We start from the raw sequence: 17510 nt of genomic DNA, 5'->3' as shown, positions 1-17510 counted from the left end.
CCATGATTTCAGTTCTCACCGCTGCTGGGACTGCCATATAGCAAAGGTATTCTAGCGGGAGCCTCTCACTGCTAGGCAAGAGGAGGGATTCCGCGCAAGGTTAAAGCCTACAACCTGGCCCAAAGGCAGCAGGCGTGGAGATTGTAACGGAACTAGCCTTAAGTTGTTGTAAGCTGTGATTGGAGTTGCGTGTTATAGGAATGACGATGAGGAGGATGCTTTTACAAAGAGGACCCTTATATCCTTTTAATCCTAAAGCAGGTTGATCCTTGTAATCCTGAGGGAGGAGGAGAGGGTTTTGATTTTGGTATATAAAAAGAAAGGAAGGGAAGAAAGCACAGCTCCGCGGTGGCTTTTTCGGGCCAGTCAGGCGAAGATGGCCTCAGAGGAGACTCCTAGAATAGTTTGGGTTGGAAGGGACCCTCAAAGATCACCTAGTTCGCCCTGCTGCTGTGGGCAGGGACATCTTTCACAGGTTGCTCCAAGTCCCGTCCAACCCGGCCTCGCACACCTCCAGGGATGGGGCATCCACAAGCTCTCTGGGCAACCCGGGCCAGGGTCTCACCAGCCGCAAGACCAGAGGCAGTTCCCTCAGCCTGCCCTCCTGGGCCCTGGCCCCTCACCGCCTGAAGGCCCGGGGCTGGGCCCGCACCCCACACACTCGCGTCTCTCCTGGGCTGGGGAGACCAGGAGGGGACAGAGGAGTCCAGACACACTTCCAAAGTCACAAATAAAGAGAGGGAAAGCATTTTTAGTTATTTTCAAAGTTTATTATTGCCCAGTCTCGAAAAGAACTAATCGAGCAGCTAGAAGGGGCCTTACTGATGAAGGCCAGCACTTCCTGCCGGCAGACCTGCGGTCTTCCGCTTCTGCAGAGGAAGCTTTCTTGAGGCTCAGAGCAGAGGAGACGGCACCCCTTCAGAAGGGGTGAGGGTCTGGGAGAGGGTGGGAGATGGGAAGGAAGGTCTCACAAAGTAATTGTTGATGCTGGGGAGATGGAAAGCAGGAGCCGGCAGGCCGGCCAGGCACGGAGGGTAAGCCTCCCAGCTAGTGCCAGTTGCGGTGGCTGGGCCGACGGTAGGGCACTGGCCGGGCTCTCCGCCAGACCCGCTTCAAGAGTTTTGTGTGGTGGTGCCAGGGGAGCCATCCTGCAGGTGGATCCACCTCCATGGGCTCCTCTTCATCTCCAGGTGGATCCACCTCCATGGGCTCCTCCTCATCTCCAGGTGGATCCACCTCCATGGGCTCCACACCATCAGCTACCTGAGTGATGCTGAGCAGGACCACGTAGCTGATGCTGCATCCCTTCTGACACCGCCTCTTCCTTGGCACCCTCATCAACCCCTTCTCTGGTTTCCCACGCAGAGATGGGCACCCGCTCGCTTTGCTGCTGTGGCTCCTTTTTCTGCCAACCATCGTGGAGGCCAAGGGCCCGGAAGCTCAGTGAATGTGGGCAACTGCTGGGGACAGGGTATTAAAGGCTCCGGAACACAACGCAATGAGGTAGCTTCTGACATCAGGAGGCCATTGTGACGTCTATGCAAATGACCATATATGGCCATTCTAGCAGCTGGGGGAGCCTGTGTCCTTCAAGGTACCCACCCTACTGTGGGAGGAAGAGGAGGGTCGGGGGGGTTGAGGGCCCCTTTCCTGGGGATTGTGTCCCACTGTCCATTGCTAAGGGGGGAACGTTTCAGGGATCCGATTTTTCTGAGGAGGGCCAGAATTGGTTGGACTCTCCCCACCCATCCTGCTCGGCTCCCTTGTAAAGGCTGAGGGATTGTTAAAACTCTAGGTGAGCCAGATGGAGACTTTGCACCAAGTTCAGTGGAATGTCGATGAGGCCCAATGTGAATGAGTCCTTAGAGGAAAACGGAATGAAAGCGCGGAGTGTTAAAAACTACCCTGAAAGCAATGGGTGCTGAGACATTCAAGCACTGGGAGACACATTTAGCGGAAGCCACTTGGCTAGTTAACGCTAGAGGATATGGCAGTCGACCTGTCCCTGCCCAACGCAAAGCCCTGCACCCTGTGGAAGGAGATGAGATCCCCGTAGTACAGATAAGGAACCCGTTGGGAAAGACAGTGCGGGTTATGGCTCCCTCAGGAAAGAGTAACCTCTTCACGGGATTGTTTTTGCTCAAGGACCTGGGTGCGTTTGGTGGGTAATGCAAAAGGGTCGGGGAGTCCAATGCGAACCTCAAGGTGATTTAAGCTTGGGTGAAAATAATCCATGATTTCAGTTCTCACCGCTGCTGGGACTGCCATATAGCAAAGGTATTCTAGCGGGAGCCTCTCACTGCTAGGCAAGAGGAGGGATTCCGCGCAAGGTTAAAGCCTACAACCTGGCCCAAAGGCAGCAGGCGTGGAGATTGTAACGGAACTAGCCTTAAGTTGTTGTAAGCTGTGATTGGAGTTGCGTGTTATAGGAATGACGATGAGGAGGATGCTTTTACAAAGAGGACCCTTATATCCTTTTAATCCTAAAGCAGGTTGATCCTTGTAATCCTGAGGGAGGAGGAGAGGGTTTTGATTTTGGTATATAAAAAGAAAGGAAGGGAAGAAAGCACAGCTCCGCGGTGGCTTTTTCGGGCCAGTCAGGCGAAGATGGCCTCAGAGGAGACTCCTAGAATAGTTTGGGTTGGAAGGGACCCTCAAAGATCACCTAGTTCGCCCCGCTGCTGTGGGCAGGGACATCTTTCACAGGTTGCTCCAAGTCCCGTCCAACCCGGCCTCGCACACCTCCAGGGATGGGGCATCCACAAGCTCTCTGGGCAACCCGGGCCAGGGTCTCACCAGCCGCAAGACCAGAGGCAGTTCCCTCAGCCTGCCCTCCTGGGCCCTGGCCCCTCACCGCCCTGAAGGCCCGGGGCTGGGCCCGCACCCCACACACTCGCGTCTCTCCTGGGCTGGGGAGACCAGGAGGGGACAGAGGAGTCCAGACACACTTCCAAAGTCACAAATAAAGAGAGGGAAAGCATTTTTAGTTATTTTCAAAGTTTATTATTGCCCAGTCTCGAAAAGAACTAATCGAGCAGCTAGAAGGGGCCTTACTGATGAAGGCCAGCACTTCCTGCCGGCAGACCTGCGGTCTTCCGCTTCTGCAGAGGAAGCTTTCTTGAGGCTCAGAGCAGAGGAGACGGCACCCCTTCAGAAGGGGTGAGGGTCTGGGAGAGGGTGGGAGATGGGAAGGAAGGTCTCACAAAGTAATTGTTGATGCTGGGGAGATGGAAAGCAGGAGCCGGCAGGCCGGCCAGGCACGGAGGGTAAGCCTCCCAGCTAGTGCCAGTTGCGGTGGCTGGGCCGACGGTAGGGCACTGGCCGGGCTCTCCGCCAGACCCGCTTCAAGAGTTTTGTGTGGTGGTGCCAGGGGAGCCATCCTGCAGGTGGATCCACCTCCATGGGCTCCTCTTCATCTCCAGGTGGATCCACCTCCATGGGCTCCTCCTCATCTCCAGGTGGATCCACCTCCATGGGCTCCACACCATCAGCTACCTGAGTGATGCTGAGCAGGACCACGTAGCTGATGCTGCATCCCTTCTGACACCGCCTCTTCCTTGGCACCCTCATCAACCCCTTCTCTGGTTTCCCACGCAGAGATGGGCACCCGCTCGCTTTGCTGCTGTGGCTCCTTTTTCTGCCAACCATCGTGGAGGCCAAGGGCCCGGAAGCTCAGTGAATGTGGGCAACTGCTGGGGACAGGGTATTAAAGGCTCCGGAACACAACGCAATGAGGTAGCTTCTGACATCAGGAGGCCATTGTGACGTCTATGCAAATGACCATATATGGCCATTCTAGCAGCTGGGGGAGCCTGTGTCCTTCAAGGTACCCACCCTACTGTGGGAGGAAGAGGAGGGTCGGGGGGGTTGAGGGCCCCTTTCCTGGGGATTGTGTCCCACTGTCCATTGCTAAGGGGGGAACGTTTCAGGGATCCGATTTTTCTGAGGAGGGCCAGAATTGGTTGGACTCTCCCCACCCATCCTGCTCGGCTCCCTTGTAAAGGCTGAGGGATTGTTAAAACTCTAGGTGAGCCAGATGGAGACTTTGCACCAAGTTCAGTGGAATGTCGATGAGGCCCAATGTGAATGAGTCCTTAGAGGAAAACGGAATGAAAGCGCGGAGTGTTAAAAACTACCCTGAAGGCAATGGGTGCTGAGACATTCAAGCACTGGGAGACACATTTAGCGGAAGCCACTTGGCTAGTTAACACTAGAGGATATGGCAGTCGACCTGTCCCTGCCCAACGCAAAGCCCTGCACCCTGTGGAAGGAGATGAGATCCCCATAGTACAGATAAGGAACCCGTTGGGAAAGACAGTGCGGGTTATGGCTCCCTCAGGAAAGAGTAACCTCTTCACGGGATTGTTTTTGCTCAAGGACCTGGGTGCGTTTGGTGGGTAATGCAAAAGGGTCGGGGAGTCCAATGCGAACCTCAAGGTGATTTAAGCTTGGGTGAAAATAATCCATGATTTCAGTTCTCACCGCTGCTGGGACTGCCATATAGCAAAGGTATTCTAGCGGGAGCCTCTCACTGCTAGGCAAGAGGAGGGATTCCGCGCAAGGTTAAAGCCTACAACCTGGCCCAAAGGCAGCAGGCGTGGAGATTGTAACGGAACTAGCCTTAAGTTGTTGTAAGCTGTGATTGGAGTTGCGTGTTATAGGAATGACGATGAGGAGGATGCTTTTACAAAGAGGACCCTTATATCCTTTTAATCCTAAAGCAGGTTGATCCTTGTAATCCTGAGGGAGGAGGAGAGGGTTTTGATTTTGGTATATAAAAAGAAAGGAAGGGAAGAAAGCACAGCTCCGCGGTGGCTTTTTCGGGCCAGTCAGGCGAAGATGGCCTCAGAGGAGACTCCTAGAATAGTTTGGGTTGGAAGGGACCCTCAAAGATCACCTAGTTCGCCCCGCTGCTGTGGGCAGGGACATCTTTCACAGGTTGCTCCAAGTCCCGTCCAACCCGGCCTCGCACACCTCCAGGGATGGGGCATCCACAAGCTCTCTGGGCAACCCGGGCCAGGGTCTCACCAGCCGCAAGACCAGAGGCAGTTCCCTCAGCCTGCCCTCCTGGGCCCTGGCCCCTCACCGCCCTGAAGGCCCGGGGCTGGGCCCGCACCCCACACACTCGCGTCTCTCCTGGGCTGGGGAGACCAGGAGGGGACAGAGGAGTCCAGACACACTTCCAAAGTCACAAATAAAGAGAGGGAAAGCATTTTTAGTTATTTTCAAAGTTTATTATTGCCCAGTCTCGAAAAGAACTAATCGAGCAGCTAGAAGGGGCCTTACTGATGAAGGCCAGCACTTCCTGCCGGCAGACCTGCGGTCTTCCGCTTCTGCAGAGGAAGCTTTCTTGAGGCTCAGAGCAGAGGAGACGGCACCCCTTCAGAAGGGGTGAGGGTCTGGGAGAGGGTGGGAGATGGGAAGGAAGGTCCCACAAAGTAATTGTTGATGCTGGGGAGATGGAAAGCAGGAGCCGGCAGGCCGGCCAGGCACGGAGGGTAAGCCTCCCAGCTAGTGCCAGTTGCGGTGGCTGGGCCGACGGTAGGGCACTGGCTGGGCTCTCCGCCAGACCCGCTTCAAGAGTTTTGTGTGGTGGTGCCAGGGGAGCCATCCTGCAGGTGGATCCACCTCCATGGGCTCCTCTTCATCTCCAGGTGGATCCACCTCCATGGGCTCCTCCTCATCTCCAGGTGGATCCACCTCCATGGGCTCCACATCATCAGCTACCTGAGTGATGCCGAGCAGGACCACGTAGCTGATGCTGCATCCCTTCTGACACCGCCTCTTCCTTGGCACCCTCATCAACCCCTTCTCTGGTTTCCCACGCAGAGATGGGCACCCGCTCACTTTGCTGCTGTGGCTCCTTTTTCTGCCAACCATCGTGGAGGCCAAGGGCCCGGAAGCTCAGTGAATGTGGGCAACTGCTGGGGACAGGGTATTAAAGGCTCCGGAACACAACGCAATGAGGTAGCTTCTGACATCAGGAGGCCATTGTGACGTCTATGCAAATGACCATATATGGCCATTCTAGCAGCTGGGGGAGCCTGTGTCCTTCAAGGTACCCACCCTACTGTGGGAGGAAGAGGAGGGTCGGGGGGGTTGAGGGCCCCTTTCCTGGGGATTGTGTCCCACTGTCCATTCCTAAGGGTGGGACGTTTTAGGGATCCGATTTTTCTGAGGAGGGCCAGAATTGGTTGGACTCTCCCCACCCATCCTGCTCGGCTCCCTTGTAAAGGCTGAGGGATTGTTAAAACTCTAGGTGAGCCAGATGGAGACTTTGCACCAAGTTCAGTGGAATGTCGATGAGGCCCAATGTGAATGAGTCCTTAGAGGAAAACGGAATGAAAGCGCGGAGTGTTAAAAACTACCCTGAAGGCAATGGGTGCTGAGACATTCAAGCACTGGGAGACACATTTAGCGGAAGCCACTTGGCTAGTTAACGCTAGAGGATATGGCAGTCGACCTGTCCCTGCCCAACCCAAAGCCCTGCACCCTGTGGAAGGAGATGAGATCCCCGTAGTACAGATAAGGAACCCGTTGGGAAAGACAGTGCGGGTTATGGCTCCCTCAGGAAAGAGTAACCTCTTCACGGGATTGTTTTTGCTCAAGGACCTGGGTGCGTTTGGTGGGTAATGCAAAAGGGTCGGGGAGTCCAATGCGAACCTCAAGGTGATTTAAGCTTGGGTGAAAATAATCCATGATTTCAGTTCTCACCGCTGCTGGGACTGCCATATAGCAAAGGTATTCTAGCGGGAGCCTCTCACTGCTAGGCAAGAGGAGGGATTCCGCACAAGGTTAAAGCCTACAACCTGGCCCAAAGGCAGCAGGAGTGGAGATTGTAACGGAACTAGCCTTAAGTTGTTGTAAGCTGTGATTGGAGTTGCGTGTTATAGGAATGACGATGAGGAGGATGCTTTTACAAAGAGGACCCTTATATCCTTTTAATCCTAAAGCAGGTTGATCCTTGTAATCCTGAGGGAGGAGGAGAGGGTTTTGATTTTGGTATATAAAAAGAAAGGAAGGGAAGAAAGCACAGCTCCGCGGTGGCTTTTTCGGGCCAGTCAGGCGAAGATGGCCTCAGAGGAGACTCCTAGAATAGTTTGGGTTGGAAGGGACCCTCAAAGATCACCTAGTTCGCCCCGCTGCTGTGGGCAGGGACATCTTTCACAGGTTGCTCCAAGTCCCGTCCAACCCGGCCTCGCACACCTCCAGGGATGGGGCATCCACAAGCTCTCTGGGCAACCCGGGCCAGGGTCTCACCAGCCGCAAGACCAGAGGCAGTTCCCTCAGCCTGCCCTCCTGGGCCCTGGCCCCTCACCGCCCTGAAGGCCCGGGGCTGGGCCCGCACCCCACACACTCGCGTCTCTCCTGGGCTGGGGAGACCAGGAGGGGACGGAGGAGTCCAGACACACTTCCAAAGTCACAAATAAAGAGAGGGAAAGCATTTTTAGTTATTTTCAAAGTTTATTATTGCCCAGTCTCGAAAAGAACTAATCGAGCAGCTAGAAGGGGCCTTACTGATGAAGGCCAGCACTTCCTGCCGGCAGACCTGCGGTCTTCCGCTTCTGCAGAGGAAGCTTTCTTGAGGCTCAGAGCAGAGGAGACGGCACCCCTTCAGAAGGGGTGAGGGTCTGGGAGAGGGTGGGAGATGGGAAGGAAGGTCCCACAAAGTAATTGTTGATGCTGGGGAGATGGAAAGCAGGAGCCGGCAGGCCGGCCAGGCACGGAGGGTAAGCCTCCCAGCTAGTGCCAGTTGCGGTGGCTGGGCCGACGGTAGGGCACTGGCCGGGCTCTCCGCCAGACCCGCTTCAAGAGTTTTGTGTGGTGGTGCCAGGGGAGCCATCCTGCAGGTGGATCCACCTCCATGGGCTCCTCCTCATCTCCAGGTGGATCCACCTCCATGGGCTCCTCCTCATCTCCAGGTGGATCCACCTCCATGGGCTCCACACCATCAGCTACCTGAGTGATGCTGAGCAGGACCACGTAGCTGATGCTGCATCCCTTCTGACACCGCCTCTTCCTTGGCACCCTCATCAACCCCTTCTCTGGTTTCCCACGCAGAGATGGGCACCCGCTCGCTTTGCTGCTGTGGCTCCTTTTTCTGCCAACCATCGTGGAGGCCAAGGGCCCGGAAGCTCAGTGAATGTGGGCAACTGCTGGGGACAGGGTATTAAAGGCTCCGGAACACAACGCAATGAGGTAGCTTCTGACATCAGGAGGCCATTGTGACGTCTATGCAAATGACCATATATGGCCATTCTAGCAGCTGGGGGAGCCTGTGTCCTTCAAGGTACCCACCCTACTGTGGGAGGAAGAGGAGGGTCGGGGGGGTTGAGGGCCCCTTTCCTGGGGATTGTGTCCCACTGTCCATTGCTAAGGGGGGAACGTTTCAGGGATCCGATTTTTCTGAGGAGGGCCAGAATTGGTTGGACTCTCCCCACCCATCCTGCTCGGCTCCCTTGTAAAGGCTGAGGGATTGTTAAAACTCTAGGTGAGCCAGATGGAGACTTTGCACCAAGTTCAGTGGAATGTCGATGAGGCCCAATGTGAATGAGTCCTTAGAGGAAAACGGAATGAAAGCGCGGAGTGTTAAAAACTACCCTGAAAGCAATGGGTGCTGAGACATTCAAGCACTGGGAGACACATTTAGCGGAAGCCACTTGGCTAGTTAACGCTAGAGGATATGGCAGTCGACCTGTCCCTGCCCAACCCAAAGCCCTGCACCCTGTGGAAGGAGATGAGATCCCCGTAGTACAGATAAGGAACCCGTTGGGAAAGACAGTGCGGGTTATGGCTCCCTCAGGAAAGAGTAACCTCTTCACGGGATTGTTTTTGCTCAAGGACCTGGGTGCGTTTGGTGGGTAATGCAAAAGGGTCGGGGAGTCCAATGCGAACCTCAAGGTGATTTAAGCTTGGGTGAAAATAATCCATGATTTCAGTTCTCACCGCTGCTGGGACTGCCATATAGCAAAGGTATTCTAGCGGGAGCCTCTCACTGCTAGGCAAGAGGAGGGATTCCGCGCAAGGTTAAAGCCTACAACCTGGCCCAAAGGCAGCAGGCGTGGAGATTGTAACGGAACTAGCCTTAAGTTGTTGTAAGCTGTGATTGGAGTTGCGTGTTATAGGAATGACGATGAGGAGGATGCTTTTACAAAGAGGACCCTTATATCCTTTTAATCCTAAAGCAGGTTGATCCTTGTAATCCTGAGGGAGGAGGAGAGGGTTTTGATTTTGGTATATAAAAAGAAAGGAAGGGAAGAAAGCACAGCTCCGCGGTGGCTTTTTCGGGCCAGTCAGGCGAAGATGGCCTCAGAGGAGACTCCTAGAATAGTTTGGGTTGGAAGGGACCATCAAAGATCACCTAGTTCGCCCCACTGCTGTGGGCAGGGACATCTTTCACAGGTTGCTCCAAGTCCCGTCCAACCCGGCCTCGCACACCTCCAGGGATGGGGCATCCACAAGCTCTCTGGGCAACCCGGGCCAGGGTCTCACCAGCCGCAAGACCAGAGGCAGTTCCCTCAGCCTGCCCTCCTGGGCCCTGGCCCCTCACCGCCCTGAAGGCCCAGGGCTGGGCCCGCACCCCACACACTCGCGTCTCTCCTGGGCTGGGGAGACCAGGAGGGGACAGAGGAGTCCAGACACACTTCCAAAGTCACAAATAAAGAGAGGGAAAGCATTTTTAGTTATTTTCAAAGTTTATTATTGCCCAGTCTCGAAAAGAACTAATCGAGCAGCTAGAAGGGGCCTTACTGATGAAGGCCAGCACTTCCTGCCGGCAGACCTGCGGTCTTCCGCTTCTGCAGAGGAAGCTTTCTTGAGGCTCAGAGCAGAGGAGACGGCACCCCTTCAGAAGGGGTGAGGGTCTGGGAGAGGGTGGGAGATGGGAAGGAAGGTCCCACAAAGTAATTGTTGATGCTGGGGAGATGGAAAGCAGGAGCCGGCAGGCCGGCCAGGCACGGAGGGTAAGCCTCCCAGCTAGTGCCAGTTGCGGTGGCTGGGCCGACGGTAGGGCACTGGCCGGGCTCTCCGCCAGACCCGCTTCAAGAGTTTTGTGTGGTGGTGCCAGGGGAGCCATCCTGCAGGTGGATCCACCTCCATGGGCTCCTCCTCATCTCCAGGTGGATCCACCTCCATGGGCTCCTCCTCATCTCCAGGTGGATCCACCTCCATGGGCTCCACACCATCAGCTACCTGAGTGATGCTGAGCAGGACCACGTAGCTGATGCTGCATCCCTTCTGACACCGCCTCTTCCTTGGCACCCTCATCAACCCCTTCTCTGGTTTCCCACGCAGAGATGGGCACCCGCTCGCTTTGCTGCTGTGGCTCCTTTTTCTGCCAACCATCGTGGAGGCCAAGGGCCCGGAAGCTCAGTGAATGTGGGCAACTGCTGGGGACAGGGTATTAAAGGCTCCGGAACACAACGCAATGAGGTAGCTTCTGACATCAGGAGGCCATTGTGACGTCTATGCAAATGACCATATATGGCCATTCTAGCAGCTGGGGGAGCCTGTGTCCTTCAAGGTACCCACCCTACTGTGGGAGGAAGAGGAGGGTCGGGGGGGTTGAGGGCCCCTTTCCTGGGGATTGTGTCCCACTGTCCATTGCTAAGGGGGGAACGTTTCAGGGATCCGATTTTTCTGAGGAGGGCCAGAATTGGTTGGACTCTCCCCACCCATCCTGCTCGGCTCCCTTGTAAAGGCTGAGGGATTGTTAAAACTCTAGGTGAGCCAGATGGAGACTTTGCACCAAGTTCAGTGGAATGTCGATGAGGCCCAATGTGAATGAGTCCTTAGAGGAAAACGGAATGAAAGCGCGGAGTGTTAAAAACTACCCTGAAAGCAATGGGTGCTGAGACATTCAAGCACTGGGAGACACATTTAGCGGAAGCCACTTGGCTAGTTAACGCTAGAGGATATGGCAGTCGACCTGTCCCTGCCCAACGCAAAGCCCTGCACCCTGTGGAAGGAGATGAGATCCCCGTAGTACAGATAAGGAACCCGTTGGGAAAGACAGTGCGGGTTATGGCTCCCTCAGGAAAGAGTAACCTCTTCACGGGATTGTTTTTGCTCAAGGACCTGGGTGCGTTTGGTGGGTAATGCAAAAGGGTCGGGGAGTCCAATGCGAACCTCAAGGTGATTTAAGCTTGGGTGAAAATAATCCATGATTTCAGTTCTCACCGCTGCTGGGACTGCCATATAGCAAAGGTATTCTAGCGGGAGCCTCTCACTGCTAGGCAAGAGGAGGGATTCCGCGCAAGGTTAAAGCCTACAACCTGGCCCAAAGGCAGCAGGCGTGGAGATTGTAACGGAACTAGCCTTAAGTTGTTGTAAGCTGTGATTGGAGTTGCGTGTTATAGGAATGACGATGAGGAGGATGCTTTTACAAAGAGGACCCTTATATCCTTTTAATCCTAAAGCAGGTTGATCCTTGTAATCCTGAGGGAGGAGGAGAGGGTTTTGATTTTGGTATATAAAAAGAAAGGAAGGGAAGAAAGCACAGCTCCGCGGTGGCTTTTTCGGGCCAGTCAGGCGAAGATGGCCTCAGAGGAGACTCCTAGAATAGTTTGGGTTGGAAGGGACCCTCAAAGATCACCTAGTTCGCCCCGCTGCTGTGGGCAGGGACATCTTTCACAGGTTGCTCCAAGTCCCGTCCAACCCGGCCTCGCACACCTCCAGGGATGGGGCATCCACAAGCTCTCTGGGCAACCCGGGCCAGGGTCTCACCAGCCGCAAGACCAGAGGCAGTTCCCTCAGCCTGCCCTCCTGGGCCCTGGCCCCTCACCGCCCTGAAGGCCCGGGGCTGGGCCCGCACCCCACACACTCGCGTCTCTCCTGGGCTGGGGAGACCAGGAGGGGACAGAGGAGTCCAGACACACTTCCAAAGTCACAAATAAAGAGAGGGAAAGCATTTTTAGTTATTTTCAAAGTTTATTATTGCCCAGTCTCGAAAAGAACTAATCGAGCAGCTAGAAGGGGCCTTACTGATGAAGGCCAGCACTTCCTGCCGGCAGACCTGCGGTCTTCCGCTTCTGCAGAGGAAGCTTTCTTGAGGCTCAGAGCAGAGGAGACGGCACCCCTTCAGAAGGGGTGAGGGTCTGGGAGAGGGTGGGAGATGGGAAGGAAGGTCTCACAAAGTAATTGTTGATGCTGGGGAGATGGAAAGCAGGAGCCGGCAGGCCGGCCAGGCACGGAGGGTAAGCCTCCCAGCTAGTGCCAGTTGCGGTGGCTGGGCCGACGGTAGGGCACTGGCCTTGCTCTCCCTCCTCTCTTGTTGTGACCTCTATGCAAATGACCACACAGCCCTAGAATTCATCATGTCCATCCAAGAGCTAGCACTGCCCATCCTAGCACTGTTTCTTGGATGCATCTTTCAAGCAGATGAAACTAGTCTTTCTAATCGTTGTTAGAAACAATGTGAATACACCCTGGTTTCTGGGTGGCTTTCAAAGGATTGAAAAACCTATTTCTTCTACCAGACTTCATTTAAAACATAAGTCTGAGTTCTTTTTCTACCCAGGAACATGCCTTTACTGGTGCACAAATCTTTTTAACCCACAAATGATTTTATTAGAGGAGCTTTCTGCACCTGTTTCTGAGCGATAAGGAGCAATGAACACTGCTCACTGCTTGGCATTACAGTGATGTCATGCTCTCTTCCATGTTAGCCCCTCTGAGTCGGGTGCTGAGCACTCTGCCCAAACTCCTGGAATAAAGGATTTGGGCTGGCATGAGTAGGGAGCTGTAAGGGCTGCGCCATACTGGCATCACATGGATAGCCATTACTCAGGCTTCATTAATGTTTAATGAAGAGAAATGCTTACTGAATTGGAATTGGATTGAAACCACCTGGATTATTAAAGACACTGTCCTGAGCCTTCAGCCTGCTCCATTTCCAAGGAGACTGCCAGGGTGAGTGGGTTCAGCAGCAGAAGTAGACAAGGGGAGAATTTCCCCACCTTGCGATCACACACACACACACATATTCATACTCACAATCACACACACCCTTCTGGATATGCTTGATCAGCGAAGCTGGAAACTTGTGGAAGTCCCTGTGGCACGAAGGCAGTACTGCAGAAACCCAGTACTACAACGATGTGCATCTACCAGGATGCTGTCAGCAGAAACCGCAGTTTGAAGGTCCATGCATAAAAGCTGTATCTAACCCTTTTTCAGGCAGAGTTGCAAAACAAGGACATGTTTTGCAGTGCTCGCTCCGAATGGCTACTGAATGATGCCTTGGCTAAAAGCAGCTTTTGCTGGCCACACTAGTCACAGAAGCCCTGTAACAGTACTGAAACAAAATGTCCTAACACTGGGCAACTGAGCTGTGAAACAGCCTCAACTGCAAACTTCAGAACCACCTTGTGGGTAAATGCAGCTTTTTGTCTTCCTTGATTTTGGCCCAGAAGAGTGAGAAGGGCCCTTTGGTGTGGGACAAGGGGATCTTTGCAGAATGGTGCTGAGGAACGTGTGCTTTGGTGGTCAGTGCCTTCCACCTCCCAGGCTTCCAGAGTCATGGCTTTTGTCACTGTATCAATTTGTCTGTGGGGATAAACTTCCCTTCCGGAGTTATACACCACCACCACCTCCCCCCCCAGCATTTATTCCTCTGGACAAATTTGCTATCCCTGGCTTAATAAAAGAAACAGAGCGTTAAATGCAGCCCCAGCAGCGTGAGAACCTCCACACAAATTCCAAAATGTCACTTTGGAAGTTAGCACTTCATCTTTTTTAGCTACGAAGGGTAAAGATCCTCCTCAATGCAAATTAGCACTGCAGCAAAGATGCCAAACCTTCCTTTCCTCCCCCAGTCGTGGTAAGATTCAAGATTGCCGCATGATTAAGCCCTGGCAGCTTTCCCTCCCCTCCTTTTTCTAAAACAAACATTAAATTATGAAAATAAATGTAAAAAATCCCTTATGCTACTGAAATCTGGATGTTATGGATCAAATGGACCGAAGTCAGAATATAGAAAATCAAAAGGTTACAGAGAAATATCAGCTCTTCATCCTTCATTTCACAGACTTTAAATCAGTATTAAATGATTGCATTAAGAAGGCAGAATATTAGAGAGGGAATTGGCTGAAATTTTGTAGGAATACTTTTAGTCAGTGAAAATGCAAATGTGTTAACAACAAAACGTTTTGCAAATCCATATTTGTTTTGCAGCTTGTGCACTTATTAAAGACACTTGGGCAATGTCATATTCTTTAGTTTCCAATCATTGTGCTTTTTATAGTTTGAGGTTAATTAATAATATTTGAAAAAAAAAAGTATGTTCCAATTTTAAATTGAAATGTTTGTGGTTTGACAAATAAATTTTCACTTTACCCAAAAAAATTCTTGTTTGAGTTTCCAGTTTTTCAAAAATTTCAGTTTCAGTTTTGCTTTAGCTTGGAATTAAATTATCTGATTCTATGAAAAAAATCTAGGTTTATACATAAGCTAGGATAGAGTTAAAGTTTTCACCAGAACTTCTCCTTTTTTTTTTTCGTAGCTCTTCAATTTGCATCCTAACTTTGGGGAACTTTTGACTTTTATTGCTACAACCTATTTTAGTAAATATTTAGTCAGCAAATTAGCTAGAATCTCTTCTGCCTTTCCTCTTCCTTTCAAGTGCCAAGTTGTTTCATGATGAAACCTGCAGTAGTGAGTGCTGGGAACTAAAGGACACGTGTAGGGGCATTCTCCACACTCAGCTACTTAGTGTTGTTAAAAGCCTTTACCACTCTGGAAAATTGTCATATTTAATATTTTGTCATATGCTACCGATGGGCCACGTGTCAGTTGTACTTCTACATCACTCTCATTAAGTCCCCAGTATGTTAGTGCTTTCTTCATGCTCATGATGCTGTCCACCCTCCCCAGGTGTACTCACCATCGCCATGTGCTTGGGATGGCTGCGATGGACCAGCGCTCCACTGGGATGTCCCTGATTGATACCCTTCTTCTGAGATTCGTGGGTGTGAAGGGAAGTCCCAGTGGAAAATGGGAGAATTCAGAGGTCTTTAAGTATGCAGCCAAATACTTTTAGTGCTGAAGGACATGGAAGGGGATGGACACACTGTGAGCCAAAAATACATGGAAGCACTATGCTGTGTGCTATACACTGATGCAACCAGTGTGTAGTCATTGGGAGAAGGCCAATGGACATGACCACTGGCAGTGCCCACTGCATCCCTCACTTCTCTCTCACGGGCAGCTGAGCATCTCAGGTAGGAAGAAGAGATCCCAGGCTGTGGAAGACAATCTCCAAGCAGAGGCTTTCACAGTGCAGTAAAAATCCCATCTCTTCTTATAAGATTTCCATCACACAGGAAGGCAGAAGAGCATTTCTATTTCCTGGGCAGATGGTAATAAAAAAAAAAAAAAAAGGTAGGAAGGGAGTAATGCCTGATGGGGTAAGTAAAGCTTCTGGAGCTAGTCCTACATTTATTGAGGGAAGAGGCTAAAACAAATATTTCTTTTTCCTAGGAGCAAACAACCGTATTCATGCTCCCAATCCTCCTAACAAACCAGGGTTTCCAGGCAGAAAACAGTCACAGCTGGGATTCAGTGAATCAGCCACCAAGTGGCAGAGGGAGAAGAGGAGCTTCCAAACCATGCCTGCAAGTGGGATGTGTTTTGGAACTACAGCTGTCCAGTGCCTTTGCTCTGAGCACCCCACTCTTCTGTTGGCCTCAGCTTCCCTTTGCACGGCAGAGACCAAAGCACAGGCTGTGGGAAGGTGGATTTCTGACCTGTACAGATGGCCACTACAGGCATCTGCCTTCCTAAGAAAGTTTTCCTCTCTAGTGGTCTCCAGCTATGCTCACTTCTTCTTTCTTGCCTCCTTTTCCAAACTCAGTGCTTTTCTAAACTCAGTACAGCAGTTCCCAAAATTCCAGGGCATTTAGTGAGGAGGGCAAAATCCCAGTGTTGTGACTCACCACGATGGCCATGTCTCAGGGTCAGGGAAGCATCATAAAGCATGATTGAAATTCATGAATTGTACTAGCTGAGAAAAAAAATCTGCAGCTTTTTCCAAATGAGGATGCTGGAGTCCTGAGGAGATGCAGATATAAAACTGGAGTGAGTGTGCATTGACAGTGAAGCTGGAAGAGGTGCTGTCTGTGCTTGGTAGTGCAGCACCCACGTATGCGTGTGGGTGAACTGTACCCCTCGCACCTCTACCCAGGGATAGGGCATTCACCAGCACTCTTCCAGTCCTGCACCCGGTATTCCAGGACCAAAGCTGGAAACTAGGGGAGGAGCGAGGAAAGGAGAAATTTATTAGCCCAAATTTATAATTCTACAGTCTTGGTGCATGCAGCCAAGCTAGAGAAAAAAATACAGGTTTCAGCATGCAAGTCACCACTTTTGCCTACTTAGATATCTCCCTGATAGCAAGATTGATGGCTTTCTGGCAGGGATGATTTCTCACTGTTGACCATAATGGGACTCTAGATGATTACTCAGATGGAGACATCTCTACTCTGCATCAGTGTTCAGGCAGATGAATCCTGCCAGGGTCCCAATCACTCTGATATATGCCCATACACCAGGAGGTGCCTCACATGATTAATGGCTCAGCATATTGAACGAGTTCAGGATGATAAGGTCCTGTCCTGCTTACCCCATAGCCTGGTGTAGGTTGTGTCCATCCAGCCTATAGCTCTCTCTTTAGTCACAGGAGTGCTGGGTTCCCATCCCAGCTCCAATGCAAGCTAGGTGAGCAGCTATGGAGTAAAACTCCCCCCTCCTGTAAATTAGATTAAAACCACCCCCTCCAAAATAAAACAATTCACTTCTTGTCAGAGGAAGTGTTTCATTTGGCTTTTTAACCCAATATAAACTGTTTCGCTTTGCCAAAAAACTCTGTAAAGTTGTAGGTTTGGGTCAACCTCAAACAATTATTTTTTTCTGGATCACTGGACAAATCAAGAAAACAATTACTTGCATATCTCTGCTCGTGACAATCAGACAAGGCAGTCTTGCCCTCCATTTGCAAAAACAGCAGAAGGAGGTGAAAGATCTGAGCCGTCACTAACATACACAAAATGCTGCCAGCTCCTGCCTTCCAGGGCCCAGAAAAACAAGTGATTTTACAGGAAGCAGTAAAGTTAATTATTTCTTGAGCTCCTTCCCCTGGAGCAGTGAGGGAGGGACGGGGCTGTGATTCAGAGAATGCACGTGGCTTGGAGATTCACGGAAAAGTGTGCTTTGCCGCAGAGGTTAGTGGAGAAAAATGAAATGCAAGCAAAAACACACGTCATAGCATCATTGATGTTTCTAGGAAAGTGAGTGAGATGAATGAGAGGCCAGCATCTCTATCAAGGGTCTGTTCCCAATTAGACTTATTACAGAGGTGATCTAATAATGACTGATTCTGGCCCAAAGCTGTTGATGATTACATATTTGCAGTTTCTTAGAGACCTCCTAGTGATTTTTGTTAGTTTACGCACTGGAGAAGACCTCTACTCTTGTTGCTGCTATTTCTTTTCATAAATGAGTGCATGTAAATCAGA

The sequence above is a fragment of the Vanellus vanellus genome (genome assembly GCF_965231255.1).
Source record: "Vanellus vanellus genome assembly, chromosome: 16".
NCBI lineage: Eukaryota > Metazoa > Chordata > Aves > Charadriiformes > Charadriidae > Vanellus > Vanellus vanellus.
The sequence above is the reverse complement of the archived record's forward strand: the minus strand, read 5'-3'. Positions refer to the sequence as shown.